The sequence below is a fragment of the Clytia hemisphaerica genome, unplaced genomic scaffold (assembly GCF_902728285.1).
Source record: "Clytia hemisphaerica strain Z4C2 unplaced genomic scaffold, Clytia hemisphaerica genome assembly, whole genome shotgun sequence".
NCBI classification, from domain to species: Eukaryota; Metazoa; Cnidaria; class Hydrozoa; order Leptothecata; family Clytiidae; genus Clytia; species Clytia hemisphaerica.
In genome coordinates, this window is record NW_027103564.1 from 1,017,352 (window position 1) to 1,032,013 (window position 14,662).

The following is a 14,662-nucleotide window of genomic DNA, read 5'->3' on the forward strand; positions in this document are numbered from 1 at the left end:
TTTAGTCCAGATTTTTCTTTAGAAACCCCATGATTCTCCTTTATCATCAGCTAAACCATCTACACATTCTTGATTCTATCTTAGTCTTATTTAGTTTGTTCTTGAATATTCGCTGGACCTAAGCCAGATTGTTCCTAATTTTTTCCTAGGTTTGGGCTAGTTCTTAGGATCGTGTTTTTCTAAAATTGTTTTATAAAAAAGCGTTTAGTTTAAAAACCCTAAAGTATTCAGAGAGCCCCAACTTTGTGTCACTGACTCGGAGGGAGACCCTATCAACTTGAAAAAATCGGTGAAAAGTCGAAATACAAAAGTTGACCAATAAATATTATAAATTGTTGAATCAATACAAGAAGCTAATAATTTTTTCAAATCTTTATACACGAAGGAGCATAGATTTATAATTTATGCTAATTTTTTATTTATATTTAGCTATTCGACTGGATTATATTTTGTACCGTTACAAACCAATTCCCAGAAACGTATGACGAAGGCAACGCGATATGTAAGAAGACCCTTGTCAAAACTGGTGAAGTGAAGGAAGCACCAAAAAGCTCAAGTGAGTTACGGCATGTCCAAAGAAAAAGTGAACCAGTTCCACTCACTTTCAAAATGTCAGACATAGCTGGAAAGAAGCGCCTTGTGCTGTAGATCAACGTGATAGGTGTTAGAAAAATTTAACTTGAGGCTATAAGAAGTTATAGTCTAAAAACCTGTATTATGACGTCATAAACATTACATAACATTACGTCATAAAACTAAAAATTTGAATATCTCGTGAACTAACAGTCATATAAACGTCAAATTTTGACCACAAATAGATACTGATGTAAAAAAACTTTTGAGCTAAAAATCTTTTGAAAAAAATGATGACGTCATTTTTTATAGGCAATAATCGAAAATGGCTTAAAAATGCTGACTTCATCATTTTTCAGGAGATTTTGAAAATTTTACTTCTAGAGAATTACGATATATTTGTTCTGTCAAAATTTCATATTGATATCATTAATAGTTTATGAGTTATTTAAATTTTAAGTTTCGTGACGTAATGTTACGTAATGTTTATGACGTCATAATACAGGTTTTTGGGCTGTAACTTCTTATAGCCTCAAGTTAAATTTTTCTAACACCCATCACGTTGATCTACATCATATGGCGCTTCTTTCCAGCTATGTTTGACATTTTGAAAGTGAGTGGAACTGGTTCACTTTTACCTTGGACATGCCGTAACTCACTTGAGAGGTCTAAAAAAATCGAACCAGTCACTTTGGACGAGGAAAAAACCTGCCAATTGAACAATGCTACTCTTCAAATAGATGAATCAGGCATTCTGGTAAAGAAGATTGAAATCACAAGCGAATTTGGCGACGAGTTTACTGTGTCAGCCGGTTCATTGTGTCAAAGTGTTGAACAAGATGATGTTTTGCATATCGTTCGTAGGATTTTCAAGACCAATAACAAAGCCAAAGATAACGCAGAAGTTTTTGTCCTTGATGTAGATACTGTCAAATTATATTCTGATGCCGATACAGGTAAAGTTTGGAGATACAACGATGCCTATTCTTCTCCACTTAATAACTCTTTCAACTCTTAAATTCAAAATAACTTATTTTGAATTTAAGAGTTGAAAGAGTTATAACAAAGTTTCATGATAGAGTCGATTTTAGTTAATGAAAAACGCACAGTCAATCAAAAAACATTTAAAACATATCTGTTTAGGTACAACTCGAATTAACTCTTCATTATAAATTCGGCTTATTTGTGACTTTTTCAGTGAATCTTATGAAAATGAAAAATAAAGTAAAGTGGTTTTCAAAATTCTTTAATTATTCTTGACAAAGGTCAATCATACAAAGAAGACGAATCCAGAAAGAAAAATATTTGATAAAAATGTACGATTTTTTTCTAAAAATAGCAAAAGTGAGCAAGGGTGCAATTGCAAAACTGCGCAGCTCAAAATTACAAAAGTGCGCAGAAAAAATATGCCACAACAGACGTCATCACAAATTGCCTGAAAAACAGGTTTTTTGCGATTTTGTATTTTTAAAATATTTAAACAGTACTAAAACTCGCTAAATTTCCCCTAAAAACTCTCGAAATTGAGTACTGTTTTCTATTAAATTTTTTCTGTTATTTTATTTTCTTTCATTTTATTTCTCATACTTAGGGTTGTTTTACATTTTGACAAACAATCAAATATCAGAACGAAGATATTTGTTAGCTGAATTAATTGAGAGACCATCAGTGTATGGAGAAGATGATGGTAAAACTTGGGTACTTTCGAAAAAACCAAACATCGACTTTCCATGGCTTATGGAACACCTATCTTTGTGATTTTATACTTTACGTTTGTAAATGTCTACCGATATTTTTCATAAAGGAAACGATTAACTGATTAAACAAATTAAGTACCAGATCTAAGCTTTTTTTTAAAAGGTTGACTTCTTTTTTTACAGTTTTTTGCCTATAAGCAAGACTGTATCAGAGTTTTTCAGAATTTGATTTTTTGAGTAAAATTTCCTACCTTAAGTGGATACATTTTGGCGGGGATTAAATTTGCAAATTAAATCCTCGCCAAAATTTCCAAATTCGGCAATTCGCCAAATTAAATCCCTGCCAAATTTAACAAAAAGAGAATTATGTGAAAAATCACAATTTTTAGTATATTTTTGAGTAATTTTCACCTATTTCAATGTGACAAAATTTCCAATTCGCCAAATTAAAACCCCGTCAAATGTTACGAAATTGATCTATCGCCAAATTAAATCCCCGCCAAAAATTGTATTTTGTTCAATCGCCAAATTAAGTCCACGCCAAAATTTATCCACTTAAGGTATTTTTTAAATTTTAATTTGAAAATTAATTTTACCATCACAGGCTCTATTTTCTAAAATACTGTATGACTAAATGTACTCTACTGCATTAGCTTTATTTGTCATTTAGAAGAAAAAAACGAACGCTTTGCTTTTTAATTTTTGTTTTTCGATATGTCCAAAGATTACATCAAATTAAAGCCATGAATTATTGGAAATAAACAAAATTAAAATTCCTTTAAACAAACCACCAGGTCCGTGACCACACTCTTTCACATTATAGATTTCGATCCTTAAAAAAATTATATGCATACCTTTATCGTCCGCCTTCGTTTGTCATGACCTTGCCTTGCCACATTCTTTCAAGGGCGCCAGTGCGCGCTACATTTGTGTCTGGAGTGAAACATTTTCGAATGTGAAAGACCCTGTTTACATTGACAAATTTAAATTTATATAATGTAAGTAGGGCTTTGCCAAATGTTTGGTTCGTGATTCGAATTTTCATAATTCGAAAGTTTTTTCCTTTCTCTTTTACCACCAATTTTAAAGATTTGGTTTTGTCTCGCTTATTATGCAGGATGTGGTCTAAACTTAGCAAAAAGTGTTTGGGTTGTGAGTCTATCGACAATTTCAAAAAACGGAACGTGAAACTTTTGAGTTTTGCGATTTAAGGCGTGCCGCAAGAGGGGGGGGGGGCAAGTTTCCCTATCGCTATTGAATAAAATATTGTGAACCGACGATAGAGCCAAGATGAATATTTCTTGCAGAAACTGAACGTTCTTTTACTCGTTACTTTTAGGTAAACGTATTAGACAGTGCTAGATATATGCGCCGGACGGTAAAAGGTCCGTTCTTTTTTACCTCCACAAGTCTTTCTAAGGATTACAAAAAAGAAAAGCGAGAAGTTAAAAGTGCCTCTCTAAAGGTCACTTATTCCATTCGTAAATAAAAACTTCTCTTTCAAAAATTTTGTCTCCAAGGGTCCGTCGGTCGGATCCGGTCCGCATATACCCGACCTTCTCCAACCCTTATACCAAAGATTAGCGAGTTTATGTATTTGCACTTTTGAGGACGGTAAAGTGGCTGACGCGATTTGGAAAAACCCGCAGTTCTGACCCCGCAAAATCGCTCCCTATAAAGAGCGGACGTAAATACTATCTAACGTAAATAAAAGGTACTTTTGCCTAAATTAAAATTCTGTAATTCTCGCGCAAATTTAATCTTCATAATTAAATATTGTGTATATTTAATACACCCCTGTCTCGCAGCCTCGGTTGGGTGACAACATTTTCACGGTTGTGTGTCTTTTATTGTTAAATGTTGGTCGTTGAAATACAGTTGAACTCATGTAATTCGAATTATCCCAAGGGACCGAGAATTTTGTTCGAATTACATGAGTTTTCATATCTTTAACCTGATTGGATAAAAAAAGACTTTCCAGGTTTACTTTTGAACAATTTTTGTTTTTCGAGCTAGAATAGTGAAATATGCTCGAATTAGGCGAGTATTCGAATTTTAGGAGATCGAATTTATGCATTATATTAAACACTCAAAAAGTACTTACCTTATCGGGGAAGAAATGAAATAGTTTTAATTTTAATCAATGAAGTATAAGCCCGAAGGGCTAGAAGTCAATCTCCTTGGTAGGATTTGAAGCCAACAAATCCTACCAAAGTTGCGCGGCCTTGAGCGGCTCGCCTGGTTTTTACACAAATGACAGATTGAAACTAAAATTTACCATTAACTTTCGAAAAATATATCAATCGTAAACAAAGGAATTGCTAGATTCAATCTGTCGTCAGAAATGGGGCTCATTTTTTAAGGCTTCACTTTTTCTTGCCTGAGAAGGGTTAGAAATTGAACTCTAGCCCTTCGGGCTTTAAACTCAATTGTTTTAATAAGTTGCGGTTTTTTTTTGTCGGGGCAACATAATTTCGTCATCTAGGAGGAATTTTCGTCACTTTCCCCCGGCCAAAATTTTAAATTTGTCATTTTTCCCCGACGAAATTTATAATTTAATTTAGTTACTTCCATCGAACTAAATTGTCCAAATGAAATGGTTTCCTTCACTAGCTGGAAAAAATAACTTGTAATTCGACGTTTAAAGCACTAATTTCGCTTGATAAAAGTGTAAAAAATTTTAATTTAGGTAGGGGTTTAAAAAATCGGGTAAAAGTTATGGTCGGGTGATGAAATATGGGAGAAAAATTCGTTGGGGGAAAACTCCGTCATCCCCTCAAAATTTTCGTTACTTTCCCCGACAACGACAAGGTATTTCACATTTTTTGAGTTTTTGTTTCGAAATATCTCGCGGGTAGGGCTTTTCCAAATTTCCATTGGGACTTAATTTCGCGGATGATGACACCCAAATCCGCGAAATCCGTGAAATCTAATTCCCGCAAAAATTAACCCCATTAAAGTAACTTATACCAAAATTAGAACACAGAATTGAAAAGGTTATAAAAGACGGACACTTTTCATTTAGCGGTCACAACCCTATTCTCCAATGGTATCCGCTAATTCGGTTCCGCTCCACTGCATTTCGAACCAACTGCTGATTATTTTTTGTTATTTTTGTAATTTCTATCCTTTGCCCCTTTTGCATTGATAGAGTTCTTTTTTATAAATTTCGATTCATTAAATTCTTATTCTCAATCGCTTGTAACCCGTCTATTTTTTATGAACTGATACTGAGGCTGTTTGCGTTCCCGGAAACAAAGTTGTTTGCACCTGGGGTAGTAAGTCTTAGATTTTTGTGTTTCAGTCCCTATTCACTTAACCGAGCTTGTTGGAACTTTTAAGTTACCTTTAAGCTTTTAGCGCGGGTGTCCTAAATAATGCGAGAGTTGCCTGAAGCGTGGATAATGAATTTCATAGCTTTACCTCGTTTTACCCATCTTAAACTTTTCGCAGAGGAAATCAAAACCCAATTCACACCTATTCATGTTTATTAACAGCTTTTAACAATTTTTATAAAACTGAACTAATCGATGCAGGGGGGTTCATGGTTGGCGGAGGAGCGGAATCGGCCCTTTTTTCGGACGGAGTGGCGGAATTTGGCGAAAATTTAGACGGAATTACGGAAATTGGGTTCTCTGACGGAGACGGAAAATTAGACAATTTTAGTGCGGAAAAACGGAATTTAGCAAAAAAATTTGCGGAATTTCGGAATTGGTAAAAGATATTCAAAATTTGCAGAATTTTCGACAAAATTATTGAAATTCAAAGGAATTTTCGGTGACGGAATTTTGGTTCAATTTAAGACGGTTTGACGGAAATTGGAGAAAAAATTGACGGAATTGCGGAATCGGTTACCCCCTGAAACCCCCCAGATGCACTGTTCACCAGCGAATGGATTTTGTCATATAAATTTCCCAGTGGGGCTGAAATTCCAGGGTAAATTACCGGGGATGAAATTTTTGTCAAATTTTCCCATGGGTTTCCAGCAGTTCTGTGATACAGGGGTGTTTAAAAGGCAATCTTAAATTTTAAAGACATTTCCAATGGTGGCATTTTGGGGAAACATTGGCAGAATAAATGTCAGAATAGGGTGCCCTCCCTGAACCCTCTCCCTTTTACTCTAGTTCTTCTAATTGAAGGCTACGATGCTCTTGGTTGAGAACTAGAAAAATTCTAGTCAGGTCACCTAGGGGATCCCCAGACAAATTGAGGGTGCGGTTATGTAGTGTCGACTTTTTATGGATATTCAATACACCGTTAAGAGTCACAAATGTTTAGTTGTAAAATAAGAACAAAATGGAAAATTCAGGCAAAAATTTCCAAATTTTTGGCTATTTTAACCAAAAATTATCCGTTTGAAAAAAAAATCAGGCCCGACCCCTCCAGGAAGGGATGTTCTTTGGACTTTTCAATCAATAATTATAATGACGAATAGGTATGTTTATTAATTAAATGCAAAACTGGCTTGTAAATTTTCAAACAAAAGCTACGAGAAATCTATCCTCGAATACAACACCCCTGTCTCAGTGCCCCGGTACAACTTTTTCCCTCAGTGGAGATGAAAACTTCTATCAAAATGCCAATGGGGATAGAAAATCTATTGTTTCCAGCTCGAAAATTCCAGTGGGGATGGTTTTGAAGTGCATTTTTTTACATTCAGTTTTCAATGGGGATAAAATCATAGAGCAATTTCGTAGTGGGGTTGAAATTGTAGGTTATTTTTTCCACCGGGGACGATTTTTTGGCCTATTTTTCCACCAGGGTGGGGGTCCACCGGGTCTGTGACACAGGGGTGTAATATAGAAAAAAATATACTTTGACTGTCAAAATATTTGTAAAATCAAATAGCATTACGAGTCAAAAATTTTCTAATTTCTCAAAAATTCTAATTTAAATTCTTCTCGAGGACTACATTTAGCGAAAACCACCAAAAATTTGAAATTTAATCCACTTAAGGTAGGTTTACAAGATGACTTTTATGACCAAATTAACCAAATAAAGTAAGGAGATTGTGAGAAAGTGTTGGTCGATTTAAAAAAAAAATTTGATCTAAACTTTCTAAAAAACTTTTACGCTTTCACATCTAAAGTCTAAACAATATAATTTCAAAAACCTATTTATAAAATCTAGCCATAAAAACTCTAAAGTCCCTACGTCTTATCTAAATCAAGTAAACTTTTAATATCTCATATCTCATGCTCAACAATTATCTTCATTTTTGAACACGTACACTATTTGTCGAATTATGGGGGCATATATAATAATGTCTTTAATCGAAATCTTTGTCATCGCTACACGTTTCTGCATAATCCTGGGTGATGGGATATCATATACCTTCTAAACTGATAGCCTTCCTCACCATCAGCTAGTCTAAATAAAATAGAACGAGATAAAATCAATTAAACATATTAAAATTATATTATATATATTAAGAAATTAAGATGGAATCTGGATATAAGACCACAGGGGGGCACTTAGGCGAAACTGGTTACAGTGACGTGCCGTTGGTCAGGGTCCCTTTTTAGGAAGTGTGGAAATATCTGACAGGGTCTAAAATTGACTAATTCTTAAGACTTGAAAGGGTCGACAACTTTTCAGAGTGAGAATGGAAATTTTTTGGATATTTTCGTCTTGACAGGGTCCAAAATTGACCAAGCAACAAACACTCAAATGGTATACTTTTCAAACTCCAGTGGCAGGTCCCCGTCGGTCCCCTCCGGGAAATGAGATTGATAGATATTCTTCGTATTCCATGGATATATCTAAACCTCTGAGAGATTTTTTTTCAGTAAAGATTTTCCGGAGATTTTCCTCAAAAGTTTAAAAGCATTAAAAGCACTTTTTGAAAACCCCTCTTTCTAAAGCATACACAAAACGTTCTATAAGAACACTTTATGAACGCCTTCAAAAATCCCCTATCTGGAAGCATTCGGAAAACGTTCAAAATGAACACTTTACGAACGCTTTTAAAGATCTCCTAACTAAAGGAGGCCCCCCCAGCGGGTCCAAAATTCACGCCATCACGCCAGAATTTTTGAATTTTCACGCCATCACGCCAAAAAAAAATCATTTTCACGATCACGCCAAAAACTAGTTTTCACGATCACGCTTAAATAATCAACTTTCACGATTTAATTATATCAGCTGAAAAGTCAAAATTGTGTACAATATATGTTTACTTACATGACAGTACCACGACTGCATATATCAAAATTATACAAATTTTAGACAAAATAAGATTTAGGATATTTGAATATATTTGAAATGCTTTGAGGTGAAATTGAAGAACACAAGGAAACGCAAAAATAACCTTTTAAAAACATTTTCCGTGGAAAAAAGAACAGTTAGCGCTCAGCCAAAACTTATTGGCACTTAGCCAAAATTTACTAATCTCCCAGCGTTTATTGTATACAAAATTAAAAAGATTGAAGTCTATTGTAAATACTTTCTATTCAAAGTGACACTTCTCCCATATCTCGAAGATGTTCCAACCAAAAATGTCGTTTGCCTCGAAACAGAGGCTAACACGGTTTCATCTTCGCCATCGGAGCTATCTTCACCATCAATATCACTTTCGAATTCAAGTACCTCATCTTGACCTATCAACTCATCATTTTTATCACTATCATCTGTATCAACAGTTTCGTTAGTGTTTCTAATTTGGACGATTTCATCAGTGTTGCCAATTTCACTGCTTTTGGTAGTAGAGTTGTGTTCATTGTTGTTCGGTCTAAGCTCTTCGTAGTAAGCATTTTCTGGTAACGTGCCTGCTCTAGCCATGGTCGTTTCCTGTCTTCCACTACGTTGGCGCACCACTGCTCCATTTATGGATGCCCACTCTCTCATCTCTCGTTTTTGTTCTCTGGTGAGCCCTTGGTTTCTCTTTGCTCGTTTCGGGAAATCCAAGTCACTCAATGACAGCACTGTGTTGGGAAGCGGATACCATCTTTCCCTTGAGGTGAAATAATGGGCGCTCCATTCGGTGGCAGATTTGATAGATTCCTTGACTGACGAAGCAAACGATTGAGCATACGATACGAGGGTTTGCGTTCCTTGCTTTTTATTGACGGCTGAGTGCAAGTTCTCAACGGCAAGGGTCATACAACTCAGCAAATTGACTCGGTCATACGTGAGACTTTCTGTGTTTGTCTTTAGACGTTTTAAGCCCCAATGAAGCATTTTGATCGAGTCGATGGTAATAGCGGAAACATTTCCCTCAGGACCATTCAATGTGCGCGGTAGGTTTCCCATTGAGCGAATAACTTCTGTGTTCTTTGATAACATTTCGTCGCATTGAGAAACCAACGAGATGGCTTCATCCAAAGACTTCAAAGAATAGGCTTGATGCTTTTCATGAACGGAGAAAGCATCTATCATCTTCTTCAAACCACGCAGGAAATTCGCCGTTTCATTCAGCTCGGTGATTACTTTAATGGATCCAAGTTTGCGGTCTGATGCATATACCACATTATTGAACTCGACTGTTATGGAAGATACTTCAAAAAATCGGCAGTAGGAAGCTGTACCATCTCTGCTGCCATCTTGTCCTTGTTTGCCTGCAAATACTTCTAACCCACTTTCTCTCCAAAGGTAGATACAATTTTTCCTTTTAGCCCCTTCAATGAAGAGAAAGCCATCCCTAAATGGGGCCAGATGATCTGCTGTTAATCCATCACAATGAGGGACATTCGAAATTGCACGTGACTCAAGGTGGAAAAGTGACAAACCATTCTTGTGAGCAATGATAAGGTGTTTTTTGACGATGGCCATGTCTGATATGCTTTGCCAATCATCATCGTACTTTTGAAAAGCCTCACAATTTGTTTCGACACCGACGGAATTACACTTCAAGGATCCGATTGCCAGGAGCTTTTCTGAGCCAAATGCGATGTACAGACTGTTGGTATCAATGAACAGGATTGTGTCTACTTGGTATCGACATAACTCATGGTCCATGAAAATTAGTAAGGTTGATTCCTCAACTTTCATCTGTTTGTACTTCTTGATTGTGTCTGACTGGTGTTTGTGTAATCTTGTGATAAGTTGCGAGGTTGTACCATCAGATGGTAGGCCGATAAATTTCAACTTTTCAACTGCTGCTTTCTTCGTTTTTATGGCACTGATGGATAACTTGGGGTTTGATTTCTTTTCTGAAGGATAGATGAAGACGGAGGACTTCCCATAACAGTACACCAAGCCATCATTGTAGCGAATTCTGTCCCCTTTGACGTTTACGGCCAATTTTTGTATGTCTTGAATAGGATTATGCAGTTTAGCTTTGTATATGGTAGATGACGAGGTTTCGCTACACAAGAAAAGTAAATAACCATGACTTCCAACGGTTACAGAATCAATATTCTGATACATCTTCTTCTGATTAAGAGTTGTGTGTCGAATAGTTTCCGGCACGATTGTGTGAGCAACAAAACCTATGACGCAACAAAATTTTTTTTCATCAATAGAAAAAAATCAACCTGATTAATTCCCAGAAAAACTTCAAACCCTATTCTTATTAAATATTGGGAGAGTATTCCCCTCTTGTGCTAGATTATTTCATATTATCTCTCTTTTTCAATTCATTTCACCCAGAACATGCTATTCCTTCCACCAGATAAGTCACTTTTCAACAATTTTTGTCTGCCCGGCTTACTATTCAAAATCTCTTTTATTAGAACACCCCTGTCTCGCAGGAATTTTTGTACTGTAAAGAAAATACAATTTGAAATCCCTACCCATCAAAAAGGAAAGATCGCTAATGGCATTTTACCTCCTCCATTATTTTAAGTCCGGGTCACGGAGACAGGGATGTATTTAGATATCTAAATTGTGTGCCATCCCATTTTTGCTTTGAAAACAATATTAGCTATCCTATACCTTGGTTTTCATATTATTAGCAAGTTCTGATCGAAGTTTATACATAGCAGAAAATTTTAAAAATTACCTAAGGTTTTGATGTAGGCTAGAAGAGCTGGATTGCATAATGCCAATACACCACTTGGATTTTGACGGTCCCTGTTTCGAACGTAGTCTTGACTCTTTAAATGTAATCGCACAACATTCTGGACGTCAGCTTCTGCACGGTTTCTCAAAGTATAAAAGATGGAGAGACAGCCACGTTCATCGTTCAGTTGAAGATACCAGTTAGCGAAACTCGCTTTACAGGTTTTCAGGAGATGTGGCACATCAGGAAGTATTGAAAGCAATGACAAATAAGGATCAATCGTTCCATCTTCGATTTGTTGTTGAAGTTGTTTGAGACATTGTTTGTTTCCAGACTCACAGTCTACGGTTATGATAAAAACACATCTTTTAGTACAACGAAGGCCATTTTTCAAACAATAATCACACGCCCTCAATGCAGGATGTATCTCGGTTTGTCCTTTATCTGAGCATGATTGACATAGAGTTTTACTGTCATAACATACTTTACAATAGCTATCGCAAACCATGTATTCTTCCTTTGGTAGAATCATGTCAACACTTTCAGTGCGTTTGTTACAGTTTTGGCAAATTTGGACCATTCTTATTTGTTCGGTAAATGTTTGTTTGATGTTGTCCCCAGATTTACCACTCTTCGAGCAGTAGTGGACAGCAAGGGGTAGACAAACATCGTTGTCAAGACTCGTAACGGATGATACGACAGCTTCACACACTATGTTTTTGGCAACCATTTCCTTTTTCAAAAATTGCTCCGTTTTGCATTGATCGTAATCAAATTCGTGCATTTCAAGCCCAACATTTACATTTCTGGCTTCGTCAAATTGGATTGATGGTTTCAACGCAGTGCCATCATTCGAAAAGACAACTGGATAAACGTCCACTACCGTGTTCGACACAATAGTCGAAGGAGGGTCATTGTTGTTTTCGAGCAATCGGTACATGAGTAGTGATAAGTACTTCAAGACACCAGGAGCTGTGGTATAAGCGGTTTTGTTTTTCCTAAACATAGAGGGATAGAATTAAGGTAAATGGATATTAGCCAAAGAGACACTTCATATCTCAAGCAACCAACCAACCTGAGTGTAAATTCAAAACCTGCTCAGGTTGAGACATTGACAATACAATCAGTACTTTCTTAGTAATTTCTTAAATCTGAGGCCCTAGGTTTTGGTCGATTTTTATCCACGGTTTCTTATAAACTTGCTCTTATAAAAAAGCGTGTACTCCAAGCAAGTAAATAATTACCGAATCGTTTCAACTCCAGGGCCGCCAAGATTCATCCGAATTTCATCCAACTGATCTCCTCTTTCCTTGTTTCCAAATCTCATCGGTCCTCTTACGAAGTTGAAAGTGCTTTCGCCACCAAGGTGAGCAATTGATGAAAAAAACTCTATGACATCTTTGTCATAAGGATGTTTTGTATCATAGTAAATCTGCGTGACATCATTCAAATATTTGTAGAAAATTTGGTCTTTAGAAATCCAACCATCTCTAATCAGTTTATCCAATCGCTTACAAACTGGATCAGCTTCGACGTCAGCGATACATAGATATCTCCAGTTTTCGTCAAAGTCACTGGGTTCTATGATTTCAGCCTCAGAATCGCAGATTGTACCAGAATCACTGTCACTCGAAAAGACATTTTGATCAGAGAGAGGCTCCTCATAATCTTGTTTCTCGTAGTCCTCCCAATCTGTCACTTCTAGATCCGAATCTGGCCTGATGGAAGACAAAAATTGTTAAATGTTTTGATGAGTTTATTTCATGAAAGTAGATAACCAGAGTTGACTAAAATGATGTCTTACTCTATTCAATAATATAAATATAAAAACTAAAAGATACAGCTCTCGCTACAAAAATAAGATTCAATCTACCTATAATAAAAAGTTTACCAGTTAAGGAAAGGCTATCTGGAAAATGGATAGGAATCTTTTAAATGATCTTTCTCTTATCCTTTATTCCAAAATTATTGTCCAAAATTAGATTATAGAGCAATGCAGCTGAAATATGAAAAGGGAAGTGGAGGTGCATTAAAATCCAAGTAATCGTATTTCTTTACTTTTCAAGGCATTCAGTTTGTTCATCCCCACTACTAACTTCAACATCGGAATCGATTTCTTTTGCCGGGAATCTTTTCAATCGCTTTTTAGGCGGTGGTGATTGAAGCATGTCGTTTACGTTTAATTGTTTCTTCTTTCCACTCTTCTTTTCGCTCTCTCTTTCATATTTTTCTTTTTTAAGCACTCGTCGTAATGTTCTGAAAGAAAGGGGAAACTTGGTAACATTTCCGAATTTTAAAAAAGTGGTAGGATATTTATAATTGCCTGCTTTAATGAAACATCTGCTAATTAGAAAAAGCGCAAAGACATACGTATCTCCTAAAATGCCAAAACACCTGAATTGTAATTATGAAAACGGAGCTATCTAGCAGACTACTAATCCCGGAAGGTACTAGGGTTGCGAGCTGAAAGGTATATGCCGCCCGACTTTTGACCCTCGGACGGACGATTTCGTGATTTTGAAATCCTTATTGGAACTTATTTGACTAAATTTCAATCTTTTCAAAATTTTCCTTTCTTTCCGACTCTTGGTGGGAAATTTAATTTTCTTATTTTGGTACTTTCATGTATTTATTTTTAGTACTTTTCAGACCCTTAGCACGTCAAAGGCATAATAATAATAAGTAAAAATCAATCCCAATTAAACCTTAGAAATCTGCTAATCATTTTTAAACTCAGCACTACGCTATATAACCATTAGTAGAAAATTTCTTACTCTTTTTGAAGTAATCTACTCGTCCTGCTGTCGTACCATCAAACCGCACCATGCAAGTCTTCTCGCATACCCCACAAATGACGTTCCACGGCCAAATGATGGATTTCCCTCGTTTTAGCTTCACTGGCCTTCCTGAAGCACCGTTTGAGAGTTTTGATGCTGACAGCTTTTCGAGTTCTGGAATGAAATAAACACTATGAAAGAAATTTTCTCAGGACCCCCCTTTCCAAGACAAAATTTGATTCCTCCATATTCCTAAAAGATTTTATTATTCAATTCAAATCAATCACTGTGGGTACCTCGCACAATGAATAGTGCATTTTGGATACTGTTATGAAATATAACATCACAGACAAAATGTCTTGTATGTATGCTTTTCCATTCAATTACTATAACTAACCAGTTGCGAGAGATGCATAATCTTTAAGCTCTTCTGGCTTGGGTATCATTTTTGATGTTTCTCCTTCTTCACTGGCTTTTACTTCGAGTGTTATTATTGGCGCTCCTGATTTGAATCTTGATTGTATAGGGTACATGATCGCTATAATAAAATGGTTTTAAAGTTAACCTTATCTGAGAAGAACAACTTTGGAATATCGTACTATGCGTTTCCGCAGAGATCCGTTTTGTTACGGCTGGGGATTTGAATTTCAGTTTTGTGAAGTCAGAAAATTCAG

The 14,662-nt window shown here is 36.1% G+C and overlaps 1 long non-coding RNA gene across 1 annotated transcript; it reads right to left on the reverse strand.

The window, feature by feature from the left end:
- Positions 1-13,425: 13,425 nt before the first annotated feature.
- On the reverse strand, positions 13,426-14,429 carry LOC136800863 (uncharacterized). Its single transcript, XR_010845763.1, has 3 exons — positions 14,386-14,429; positions 13,986-14,162; positions 13,426-13,467 (listed from the first exon to the last, which is right to left on the reverse strand). It is a non-coding gene; the product is annotated as an uncharacterized lncRNA (long non-coding RNA).
- Between the last annotated feature and the right edge of the window lie 233 nt (positions 14,430-14,662).